This window comes from Manis javanica, chromosome 5, assembly GCF_040802235.1.
Source record: "Manis javanica isolate MJ-LG chromosome 5, MJ_LKY, whole genome shotgun sequence".
Classification (NCBI taxonomy): Eukaryota; Metazoa; Chordata; class Mammalia; order Pholidota; family Manidae; genus Manis; species Manis javanica.
This window is the reverse complement of record NC_133160.1, coordinates 21,714,793-21,728,039: the sequence shown is the minus strand read 5'-3', so window position 1 is coordinate 21,728,039 and position 13,247 is coordinate 21,714,793. Positions and strand designations below refer to the sequence as shown.

At 39.6% G+C, this 13,247-nt stretch overlaps 1 protein-coding gene across 5 annotated transcripts in view; it reads right to left on the bottom strand.

Annotated features, from left to right (window-relative positions):
• The window catches only part of UQCC1 (ubiquinol-cytochrome c reductase complex assembly factor 1), a 150,092-nt gene that overhangs the window by 68,895 nt on the left and 67,950 nt on the right, over positions 1-13,247 (bottom strand). The gene's annotated exons all lie outside the window — the stretch shown is intronic.

The following is a 13,247-nucleotide window of genomic DNA, read 5'->3' as shown; positions in this document are numbered from 1 at the left end:
AGCGCCTTGCGAAGGGGGTAAGATACAAGCCCCGGCCCGGTGGGACCCGAGCGCTCCTCCCCCCGGCTCCCGGCGGGTGGAGAGAAACCGGAGCGGTTTTTTTTTTTTTTTTGGCGAGCACTTTTTGGAAGCCTTAGAGGGACGGGCCCCCGTTGCTGGGGAGGCAGGGTGGCAGGACCGGTGAGCAGGTGCCTGGGAACGGCGCCGGAGGACAAAGAATATCCCGCGTTTCTCCCTGCGGGACCGGAAGGCGGGTGCCTGAGACCGGTGCCTGAGGACGGAGGAGGTCGCGCGTTTTTCCCCTTTTTTTCTCTTTTTGGCGAGCGCTTTCTGGAAGTCTTGAAGGGACGGGGACCCCAGTGCTAGGGAGGCAGGGTGGCGGGACTGGTGAGCGGGTGCCTGGGACCGGCGCCTGAGGACAAAGAATATCCCACGTTTTTCCCTGCGGGACCGGTGGGCGGGTGCCTGAGACCGGCACTTGAGGACAGAGGAAATCACGCGTTTTTCCCCTTTTTTTTTTCTCTTTTCTGCGAGTGCTTTTTGGAAGCCTAAAAGGGACAGGGACCCCGGTGCTAGGGAGGCAGGGCGGCGGGACTGGTGAGCGGGTGCCTGGGACCGGCACCTGAGGACAAAGAATATCCCGCGTTTTCCCCTGTGGGACCGGTGGGTGGGTGCCTGAGACCGGCACCTGAGGACGGAAGAAATCGCGCGTTTTTCCCCTTTTTTTCTCTTTTTGGCGAGTGCTTTTTGGAAGCCTTGAAGGGACAGGGACCCCAGTGCTAGGGAGGCAGGGCGGCGGGACTGGTGAGCGGGTGCCTGGGACCAGTGCCTGAGGACAAAGAATATCGAGCATTCCTTCCCTGCGGGACCGGTGGGTGGGTGCTTTTTGGAAGCCTTGAAAGGACAGGGACCCTGGTGCTAGGGAGACAGGGCAGCAGGACCAGTGAGCGGGCGCCTGGGACCGGCACCTGAGGACAAAAAAAAAAAAAAAAATCGCTTGTTTTTTCCTTTTTTTTTTTTTTTCTTTCTTTCTGTTCCCTCTCTCATTGTTGCTGCTGTTGTTTTGGTTTGGAGAGTGCTTTTTGGAAGTCTTAAAGGGGCAGGACAGGTCACTTAGACGAGAGGCAGGGAATCTGGGGATCTCTGGGCACTCTAACCCCCTGGGCAGCAGGGAGCACAGAGGCCCCTTACGGAGATAAATAGCCTCCTGGCCGCTCCCCCTCCAACGGGGCTCCACCATTTTGGAGGAACAGCCCCAGCCAGGCCAAGCCCACAGCAACAGCGGAGATAAACCCCAAAGCAACTGGGCAGGAAGCAGAAGCCCTGTCTGCGCACAGCTGCCCAGCACAAGCAACTAGAGGTCGCTATTCTCCCAGGAAAAGGCTACAAACCAACAAGAAGGGAAGCTCTTCCAGCGGTCACGTGTACCAGCTCTGCAAACTATCTCTATCACCATGAAAAGGCAAAACTACAGGCAGACAAAGATCACAGAGACAACACCTGAGAAGGAGACAGACCTAACTAGTCCTCCTGAAAAAGAATTCAAAATAAAAATCATGAACATGCTGACAGAGATGCAGAGAAAAATGCAAGAGCAATGGGATGAGATGCAGAGAAAAATGCAAGAGCAGTGGGATGAGATGCAGAGAAAAATGCAAGAGCAGTGGGATGAGATGCAGAGAAAAATGCAAGAGCAGTGGGATGAAGTCCGGAAGGAGATCACAGATGACAGGAAAGAGATCACAGAAGTGAAACAATCCCTGGAAGGATTTATAAGCAGAATGGATAAGATGCAAGAGGCCATTGAAGGAATAGAAGCCAGAGAACAGGAATGTATAGAAGCTGACATAGAGAGAGATAAAAGGATCTCCAGGAATGAAACAACACTAAGAGAAATATGTGACCAATACAAAAGGAATAACATTCGTATTATAGGGATACCAGAAGAGGAAGAAAGAGGAAAAGGGATAGAAAGTGTCTTTGAAGAAATAATTGCTGAAAACTTCCCCAAACTGGGGGAGGAAATAATCGAACAGACCATGGAATTACACAGAACCCCCAACAGAAAGGATCCAAGGAGGACAACACCAAGACACATAGTAATTAAAATGGCAAAGATCAAGGACAAGGAAAGAGTTTTAAAGGCAGCTAGAGAGAAAAAGGTCACCTATAAAGGAAAACCAATCAGGCTAACATCAGACTTCTCAACAGAAACCCTACAGGCCAGAAGAGAATGGCATGATATACTTAATGCAATGAAACAGAAGGGCCTTGAACCAAGGATACTGTATCCAGCACGACTATCATTTAAATATGATGGTGGGATCAAACAATTCCCAGACAAGCAAAAGCTGAGGGAATTTGCTTCCCACAAACCACCTCTCAGGGCATCCTACAGGGACTGCTCTACATGGGAGCACCCCTAAAAAGAGCACAGAACAAAACACACAACATATGAAGAATGGAGGAGGAGGAATAAGAAGGGAGAGAAGAAAAGAATCTCCAGACAGTGTATATAACAGCTCAATAAGCGAGCTAAGTTAGGCAGTAAGATACTAAAGAAGCTAACCTGGAACCTTTGGTAACCACGAATCTAAAGCCTGAAATGGCAATAAGTACATATCTCTCAATAGTCACCCTAAATGTAAATGGACTTAATGCACCAATCAAAAGACATAGAGTAATAGAATGGATAAAAAAGCAAGACCCATCTATATGCTGCTTACAAGAAACTCACCTTAAACCCAAAGATAAGCATAGACTAAAAGTCAAGGGATGGAAAAACATATTTCAGGCAAACAACAGTGAGAAGAAAGCAGGGGTTGCAGTACTAATATCAGACAAAATAGACTTCAAAACAAAGAAAGTAACAAGAGATAAAGAAGGCCACTACATAATGATAAAGGGCTCAGTCCAACAAGAGGATATAACCATTCTAAATATATATGCACCCAATACAGGAGCACCAGCATATGTGAAGCAAATACTAACAGAACTAAAGAGGGAAATAGACTGCAATGCATTCATTGTAGGAGACTTCAACACACCACTCACCCCAAAGGATAGATCCACCGGGCAGAAAATAAGTAAAGACACACAGGCACTGAACAACACACTAGAACAGATGGACCTAATAGACATCTATAGAACTCTACATCCAAAAGCAACAGGATATACATTCTTCTCAAGTGCACATGGAACATTCTCCAGAATAGACCACATACTAGCTCACAAAAAGAGCCTCAGTAAATTCCAAAATATTGAAATTCTACCAACCAATTTTTCAGACCACAAAGGTATGAAAGTAGAAATAAATTCTACAAAGAAAACAAAAAGGCTCACAAACACATGGAGGCTTAACAACATGCTACTAAATAATCAATGGATCAATGAACAAATCAAAATAGAGATCAAGGAATATATAGAAACAAATGACAACAACAACACTAAGCCCCAACTTCTGTGGGATGGAGCGAAAGCAGTCTTAAGAGGAAAGTATATAGCAATCCAGGCACACTTGAAGAAGGAAGAACAATCCCAAATGAATAGTCTAACATCACAATTATTAAAACTGGAAAAAGAAGAACAAATGAGGCCTAAAGTCAGCAGAAGGAGTGACATAATAAAGATCAGAGAAGAAATAAACAAAATTGAGAAGAATAAAACAATAGCAAAAATCAACGAAACCAAGAGCTGGTTCTTTGAGAAAATAAACAAAATAGATAAGCCTCTAGCCCAACTTATTAAGAGAAACAGAGAGTCAACACAAATCAACATAATCAGAAATGAGAATGGAAAAATCACGACAGACTCCACAGAAATACAAAGAATTATTAAAGACTACTATGAAAACCTATATGCCAACAAGCTGGAAAACCTAGAAGAAATGGACAACTTCCTAGAAAAATACAACCTCCCAAGACTGACCAAGGAAGAAACACAAAAGTTAAACAAACCAATTACAAGCAAAGAAATTGAAACAGTAATCAAAAAACTACCCAAGAACAAAACCCCGGGGCCGGACGGATTTACCTCGGAATTTTATCAGACACACAGAGAAGACATAATACCCATTCTCCTGAAAGTGTTCCACAAAATAGAAGAAGAGGGAATACTCCCAAACTCATTCTATGAAGCCAACATCACCCTAATACCAAAACCAGGAAAAGACCCCACCAAAAAAGAAAATTACAGACCAATATCCCTGATGAATGTAGATGCAAAAATACTCAATAAAATATTAGCAAACAGAATTCAACAGTATATCAAAAGGATCATACACCATGACCAAGTGGGGTTCATCCCAGGGATGCAAGGATGGTACAACATTCGAAAATCCATCAACATCATCCACCACATCAACAAAAAGAAAGACAAAAACCACATGATCATCCCCATAGATGCTGAAAAAGCATTTTACAAAATTCAACATCCATTCATGATAAAAACTCTCAGCAAAATGGGAATAGAGGGCAAGTACCTCAACATAATAAAGGCCATATATGATAAACCCACAGCCAGCATTATGCTGAACAGCGAGAAGCTGAAAGCATTTCCACTGAGATCGGGAACCAGACAGGGATGCCCACTCTCCCCACTGTTATTTAACATAGTACTGGAGGTCCTAGCCACGGCAATCAGACAAAACAAAGAAATACAAGGAATCCAGATTGGTAAAGAAGAAGTTAAACTGTCACTATTTGCAGATGATATGATACTGTACATAAAAAACCCTAAAGACTCCACTCCAAAACTACTAGAACTGATATCGGAATACAGCAAAGTTGCAGGATACAAAATTAACACACAGAAATCTGTAGCTTTCCTATACACTAACAACGAATCAATACAAAAGAGAAATCAGGAAAACAATTCCATTCACCATTGCATCAAAAAGAATAAAATACCTAGGAATAAACCTAACCAAAGAAGTGAAAGACTTATACTCTGAAAACTACAAGTCACTCTTAAGAGAAATTAAAGGGGACACTAATAAATGGAAACTCATCCCATGCTCATGGCTAGGAAGAATTAATATCGTCAAAATGGCCATCCTGCCCAAAGCAATATACAGATTTGATGCAATCCCTCTCAAATTACCAGCAACATTCTTCAATGAATTGGAACAAATAATTCAAAAATTCATATGGAAACACCAAAGACCCCGAATAGCCAAAGCAATCCTGAAAAAGAAGAATAAAGTAGGGGGGATCTCACTCCCCAACTTCAAGCTCTACTACAAAGCCATAGTAATCAAGACAATTTGGTACTGGCACAAGAACAGAGCCACAGACCAGTGGAACAGATTAGAGACCCCAGAAATTAACCCAAACATATATGGTCAATTAATATTTGATAAAGGAGCCATGGACATACAATGGCAAAATGACAGTCTCTTCGACAGATGGTGCTGGCAAAACTGGACAGCTACATGTAGGAGAATGAAACTGGACCATTGTCTAACCCCATATACAAAGGTAAACTCAAAATGGATCAAAGACCTGAATGTAAGTCACGAAACCATTAAACTCTTGGAAAAAAACATAGGCAAAAACCTCTTAGACATAAACATGAGTGATCTCTTCTTGAACATATCTCCCCGGGCAAGGAAAACAACAGCAAAAATGAGCAAGTGGGACTACATTAAGCTGAAAAGCTTCTGTACAGCGAAAGACACCATCAATAGAACAAAAAGGAACCCTACAGTATGGGAGAATATATTTGAAAATGACAGATCCGATAAAGGCTTGACGTCCAGAATATATAAAGAGCTCACACGCCTCAACAAACAAAAAACAAATAACCCAATTAAAAAATGGGCAGAGGAACTGAACAGATAGTTCTCCAAAAAAGAAATACAGATGGCCAAGAGACACATGAAAAGATGCTCCACATCGCTAATTATCAGAGAAATGCAAATTAAAACTACAATGAGGTATCACCTCACACCAGTAAGGATAGCTGCCATCCAAAAGACAAACAACAACAAATGTTGGCGAGGCTGTGGAGAAAGGGGAACCCTCCTACACTGCTGGTGGGAATGTAAATTAGTTCAACCATTGTGGAAAGCAGTATGGAGGTGCATCAAAATGCTCAAAACAGACCTACCATTTGACCCAGGAATTCCACTCCTAGGAATTTACCCTAAGAACGCAGCAATCAAGTTTGAGAAAGACAGATGCATTCCTATGTTTATCGCAGCACTATTTACAATAGCCAAGAATTGGAAGCAACCTAAATGTCCATCAGTAGATGAATGGATAAAGAAGATGTGGTACATATACACAATGGAATACTACTCAGCCATAAGAAGTGAAAAAATCCAACCATTTGCAGCAACATAGATGGAGCTGGAGAGTATTATGCTCAGTGAAATAAGCCAAGCAGAGAAAGAGAAATACCAAATGATTTCACTCATCTGAGGAGTATAGGAACAAAGGAAAAACTGAAGGAACAAAACAGCAGCAGAATTACAGAACCCAAAAATGGACTAACAGGTACCAAAGGGAAAGGAACTGGGGAGGATGGGTGGGCAGGGAGGGATAACGGGGGGGAAGAAGGGGGGTATTAAGATTAGCATGCATGTGGGGGAGGGAGCAAGGAGAGTGAGGGCTGCACAACACAGAGTGGACAAGTAGTGACTGTACAACATTTTGCTAAGCTGATGGACAGTAACCGTAATGTGGTTGTTAGGGGGGACCTGATATAGGGGAGAGCATAGTAAACATAGTATTCTTCATGTAAGTGTAGATTAAAAATTAAAAAAAAAAAAAAAGAAAGAAAGAAAGAAAGAAAGAAAGAAAAGGGAGATTACTCCTTAACAGGATAAAACTATTGGTAAATCAAAGATCAACGCATGCTTTAAATATCCTTAATGTTGATCACTTAAAGGGTGTCAGATGATCAGCTATGGAGGTACTCTTTTCTGATAATATTCCTTTCTCTTAATTAAAAAAAAAAAAAAAAAGCAGTTACTGTGTGCTGACCTCCAATGAGTTCTGCACAGTGGTATAGAGGGCATGTCAAAGTGTGGGCAAAGGGTCTGTTTGTTTCTACGCAGAAGATCAAGGCCTAGCTTGGATACCCAGAAAATGAACTAAGATACGATATGAGGAGGAGCTTCTGGCATCAGCACTCTCTGGAGGACTTGTGCCGGGGGATGATCATCAAAAAGCCTCTACAGGGATCCGGACGATGCTGCGGTTGTGGCTGCATCCAGCCCACCATCTCCTGGACTTGCCATAAGAAGGAGGAGGGAGATGTCTAGGCTGGCATGTGCATACAGTGAGACAACGAATTTGACCGGATCTGTACTGTTGGAACTCAACCAGGAGTTGGGAGGGGTGCAAGTTGTAGCACTCCAAAATCTCATGACTATAGACTATCTATGGTTAAAAGAACATATGGGATGTGAACAGATCCCAGAAATGGGCTGCTTTAATTTGTCTGATGGTTCAAGTACAGTTGGACAATATCCATCATATCATAGATAAATTTTCACAAATGCCTAGGGTGCCTAAATGGTTTTCTTGGCTTCACTGGAGATGGATGGTAATTATAGATTTGCTTTGTTTATGTCACCATATTCCTATTATGTTAATATGTATGTGCAAATTAGTTAGTAGTTTAAAACCTATACACACTTAAGGTATATACAAGAAGATATGTCAAAGAAATAATCAATCCTCCCAAGTTTCCTTCATATGCTACATCTATAGCTTTTCTTCTTCCTTCCTAATTACAACCCTTAAATAGAATTCGTGCCTCATATCGAATTTACCGAGTATCATAATTCCTCCAGGTGGTAAAGATACCTCGAGACAAGTGCTGGGCATAGAAGCCACAGGGCATAAACCTGCAAAGAAGTAAAAAGCTAACCTTTGCAAACAATATGGCTTCTCTCTCACTTACCAACTTTACATTTCCCTGTATGGCCCCGGAAGATGACTGGTTAGCAAGAGACGGGTAAGATTCCTCAAGGGAGGAACAACCTAAGACAGGCACAGTCGCAGGGGGGCCATCAGGTGAGAATTTGGGGATCAACAGAGGTGAGGCTCAGAACCTCACCCCCCCCTGCTTTGAGAGAAATCTTCTGCATCCGTGGATGTCTTGCTGCCCTTGTCTAGCCTGGATTAATACTTAGTCCATAGGCACACACCTGATCATCTGATCATCTACATTTGCCTTCTTACAGCACTAAACTATGTTTTCTACCTTTATCTTGCATCTACCTACCACTTCAGCATTTTATTAAAAATAAAAATAATAATAATAATAGGAGAAATGTGCGATCAACATATAAATCAAGTACAAAAATCAAACGAATATTCATATTTGACCTGATTGTTTATAGGTCATATTGCATGATCAAAACCAAAAGTTTCTGTGATGACTGCCCTTGTACTGTTCACCATGTAAGAACTTATTCACTATGTAAGAATTCGTTCACCATGTAAGAACTTGTTCGTTATGCTTCAGAAGATTGGAGACTGACGAGAATTAGGCTTGAGATGGATTAATGATTGTACATTGAGCGTTGACCCCCCTATACTGAATTTTATTGTTGTTAACAACCATTTGATCAATAAATATGAGAGATGCCCTCTCAAAAAACAAAAACAAACAAACAAAAAAAAAACAAAACAAAAAAAAAACCAACATTATTCTTCAACGAACTGGAACAAATAGTTTTAAAATTCACATGGAACCACAAAAGACCCTGAATAGCCAAAGCAATCCTGAGAAGGAAGAGTAAAGCAGGGGGGATCTCACTTCCCAACTTCAAGCTCTACTACAAAGCTACAGTAATCAAGATAATTTGGTACTAGCAAAAGAACAGATCCATAGACCAGGGAACAGAATAGAGTCCAGATATTAACCCAAACATACACAGTCAATTAATATACAATAAAGGAGCCATGGATATACAATTGGGAAATGACAGCCTCTTCAACAACTGGTGTTGGTAAAACTGGACAGCTACATGTAAGAGAATGAAACTGGATCATTGTCTAACCCCATACACAAAAGTAAACTCAAAATGGATTAAAGACCTGAATGTAAGTCATGAAACCATAAAACTCTTAGAAAAAAACATAGGCAAAAATCTCTTGAATATAAACATGAGTAACTTCTCCATGAACATATCTCCCCAGGCAAGGGAAACAAAAGCAAAAATGAACAAGTGGGACTATATCAAGCTGAAAAGCTTCTGTACAGCAAAGGACACCATCAATAGAACAAAAAGGCATCCTACAGTATGGGAGAATATATTCATAAATGACATATCCAATAAGGGGTTGACATCCAAAATACACAAAGAGCTCATGCACCTCAACAAACAAAAAGCAAATAATCCAATTAAAAAATGGGCAGAGGATCTGAACAGACACTTCTCCAAAGAAGAAATTCGGATAGCCAACAGGCACATGAAAAGATGCTCCACATCGCTAATCATCAGAGAAATGCAAATTAAAACCACAATGAGATATCACCTCACACCAGTTAGGATGGCCACCATCCAAAAGACAAACAACAACAAATGTTGGCAAGGTTGTGGAGAAAGGGGAACCCTCCTACACTGCTGGTGGGAATGTAAATTAGTTCAACCATTGTGGAAAGCAGTATGGAGGTTCCTCAGAATGCTCAAAATAGAAATACCATTTGACCCAGGAATTCCACTTCTAGGAATTTATCCTAAGAATGCAGCAGCCCAGTGTGAAAAAGACATATGCACCCCTATGTTTATCACAGCACTATTTACAATAGCCAAGAAATGGAAGCAACCTAAGTGTCCATCAGTAGATGAATGGATAAAGAAGATGTGGTACATATACACAATGGAATATTATTCAGCCATAAGAAGAAAACAAATCCTACCATTTGCAACAACATGGATGGAGCTAGAGGGTATTATGCTCAGTGAAATAAGCCAGGCAGAGAGAGACAAGTACCAAATTATTTCACTCATCTGTGGAGTATAAGAACAAAGGAAAAACTGAAGGAACAAAACAGCAGCAGACTCACAGAACCCAAGAATGACTAACAGTTACCAAAGGGAAGGACTGGGGAGGATGGGTGGGAAGGCAGGGATAAGGGGGAAAAAGGGGCATTACGATTACCAAAGGGAAGGACTCGGGAGGATGGGTGGGAAGGCAAGGATAAGGGGGAAAAAGGGGCATTACGATTAGCACACAGAGAAGACAAGTCCTGACTCTATAGCATCTTACTGTGCTGATGGACAGTGACTATAATGGGGTATGTGGTGGGGACTTGATAATGGGGGGAATCTAGTAACCACAATGTTGCTCATGTAATTGTATATTAATGATACCAAAATAAAAATTAAATTAAAAATTAAAAACTAGCAAAAAATAAAATAAATGAATAATGTTTATGGGGAAGCTATAAACATATTCTCTTCTTCTACCCCCAAACTGCCTGACATACTCTTTAGAATCAAAGATGCAAGAAAGTCAGTGTCATTATTTTATAGATAGTCTTTTTCTGCCTCCAAATGGCACTTTTAAGATGTGCTCCCTTTTTTATTCACTGGCTATAGTTTGGAACCACTTTGGTTTGATTTTAAATTTTAATCTACCCACAAATGTCAAAGATGGAGTATAAAGGAGCATAAAATACAAATGAACACCACCCTATAGGTCTAAAAGGTAATTCTTAAATTGAGTCTCAAATTGATGTCACTGAAAAATGTACTGCCTCCCTCAGTAACTACTTCAAAGGGCAAAGCTAGGGCAAAGCTCACTGAGATGTACATGCTCTACTATATCTAGACATCAATTTATAACACTAATAGAGCATCTCATAGAGGTAGATTTCATTTAAAAATAATAAAACACAACAATATTAAGATGGATTACAATTTCTAACTTACAGTTACACTCATTCACAAGCAATATGTGATAGTGGAAAAATTCCTGGATTTTAAGCTAGATGACATAGGATCAATGCTTGACTAAGCAACTCTGGTCAAATTACTTAGCCGAAAAAAATAACCCAAAAATGAAAATAAGAATACAAGTCCTTCAGACAGAGAAAGACAAATACCATTATGATTTTGCTTATTTGTGGAATATAAAAACAAAGCAAAACAAAATGAACAGAACAGCAGTAGACTCACAGGACTGAGAAGTGACTGGTGGTCACCATGTGGGAGGGGTTATATGTCAATACTTGGATTGAAAAAAAAATAAAGTCCTTCCTATCCCACAATGTTTTGTAACTTCTAAATGAGAAAAATGTAAAAGCATATTATGTAAATGTGAATTATTAGTATATAATAGTAGTAATTTTTTGAAATTTTTATTTTTATAAGTAGTTTACAAAAGACTATAAATTGAAATGTGATATATTAAATATGTAATAACAGTCACATTATTCAATACTGTATTATTAACACAAGAATCTTCAATAATGAGGATTGGCTAAGACAAAAATAGTAAACATCCTTTTGAAATAATTATAATAAATGTATGAGTTATTCATTGAATCTAATATTAAATAGATGTCTCAGGATGAGGTTCTAAAAAGATCTGATGAATACTTAAGCACATGGATTCAGGACAACACTTAAGAAAAATCCAGCTTCTAATATGAATAGTTTCTTCATGAGGTAGAGAATATTTTTTCCTTACAGACTAATTTCTCCTAAAATAAGAAAGTGTTATAAGATGAAAGGAAGCAAGGAAGTTTTCTTTCCTCACTATGAATAAGTAAGAAATGGAAGCTGCTGCAAAGAAGTAAAAAGCTAACCTTTTCAAAGAATATTGCTTCTCTCTCACCAACTTTACATTTCCCTGTATGGCCCCGGAAAATGACTGGTTAGCCAGAGACGGGTAAGATTCCTCAAGGGAGGAACAGCGTAAGACAGGCACAGTCGCAGGGGGGCCATCAGGTGAGAAATTGGGGATCAACAGAGGTGAGGCTTAGAACCTCACACCCCCTGTTTTGAGAGAAATCTTCTGCATCTGTGGATATTTTGTTGCCCTTGTCTAGCTTGGATTAATACTTGGTCTATAGGCACACACCTGATCATCTACATTTGCCCTCTTACAGCACTAAATTATGTTTTCTACCTTTATCTTGCATCTACCTACCACTTCAGCATTTTATTTAAAATAATAATAATAATAATAAGGGAGAAATGTGGGATTCACATATAAATCAAGTATAAAAATCAAACGAATAATCATATCTGACTTGATTGTTTATAGTTCATGATGCATGATCAAAACTGAAAGTTTCTGTGATATGACTGCCCTTGCACTGTTCACCATGTAAGAACTTGTTCGTTTTGCTTCAGAAGATTGGAGACTGTTGAGAATTAGGCTTGGGGTTGATTAATGATTGTGCATTGAGTCCCCTATACAGAATTTTATTGTTGTTAAAACCATTTGATCAATAAATATGAGAGATGCCCTCTCAAAAAAAAAAAAAGAAATGGAAGGTGGATACTAAATTAGGATCATAACTCAGTATGGTACTTTAAGTTTCTAATATTTTATAGCAATCTGCTAAAAGAGCAAAATCAACAAAACAATTCACACTTGGCATTAAAAAACCAAAATGCTATTAAATAATCAAACTACATTGTTTATTATAATTGTATAATTATATACAACTGACTCTTGAACAACACAGGTTTGAACTGCATGGTCCACTTATACATGGACATTTTTCAGTAAATACGTTGGAAATGTTTTTTGAGATTTGCCAAAATTTGAAAAAAACATTTTCTTTTCTTTAGCTTACTTTGCTGTAAGAATATATGTAAAATGTAATATAAGAATGTTATAATTCATAAAAATGTATTAATCAACAGTTTATGTTATTGGTAAGGCTTCTAGTCAACAATAGATTATTAGTAGTTAAATTTTCAGGGAGTCAAAAATTATACAGATTTTTCAACTGCCTACGGGGTTGCTGCCCCAACTCCTGTGCTGTTCAAGGGTCAACTGTATAAATATTTGTTGTCCATGAAAAATATCCAGAACACACAGTTGAGCATTCATTGCTTGGAAGACAAAGGCTTTTACCATAGATGTGCACAGCACATTTCCTTCCTAAATCTATGAAACTGGTAAACTTTCTCAATGACTTTGTTAACTACCTGCTTTAATTTTGTTTAAAACTACAGCAGTTTATAGCATTAAAATGAATACTGTATTGGTACAATCAACTGCTCACAGTAGTCTAAATCAGTAAAATCCTTTTGGGAAACAATTTAT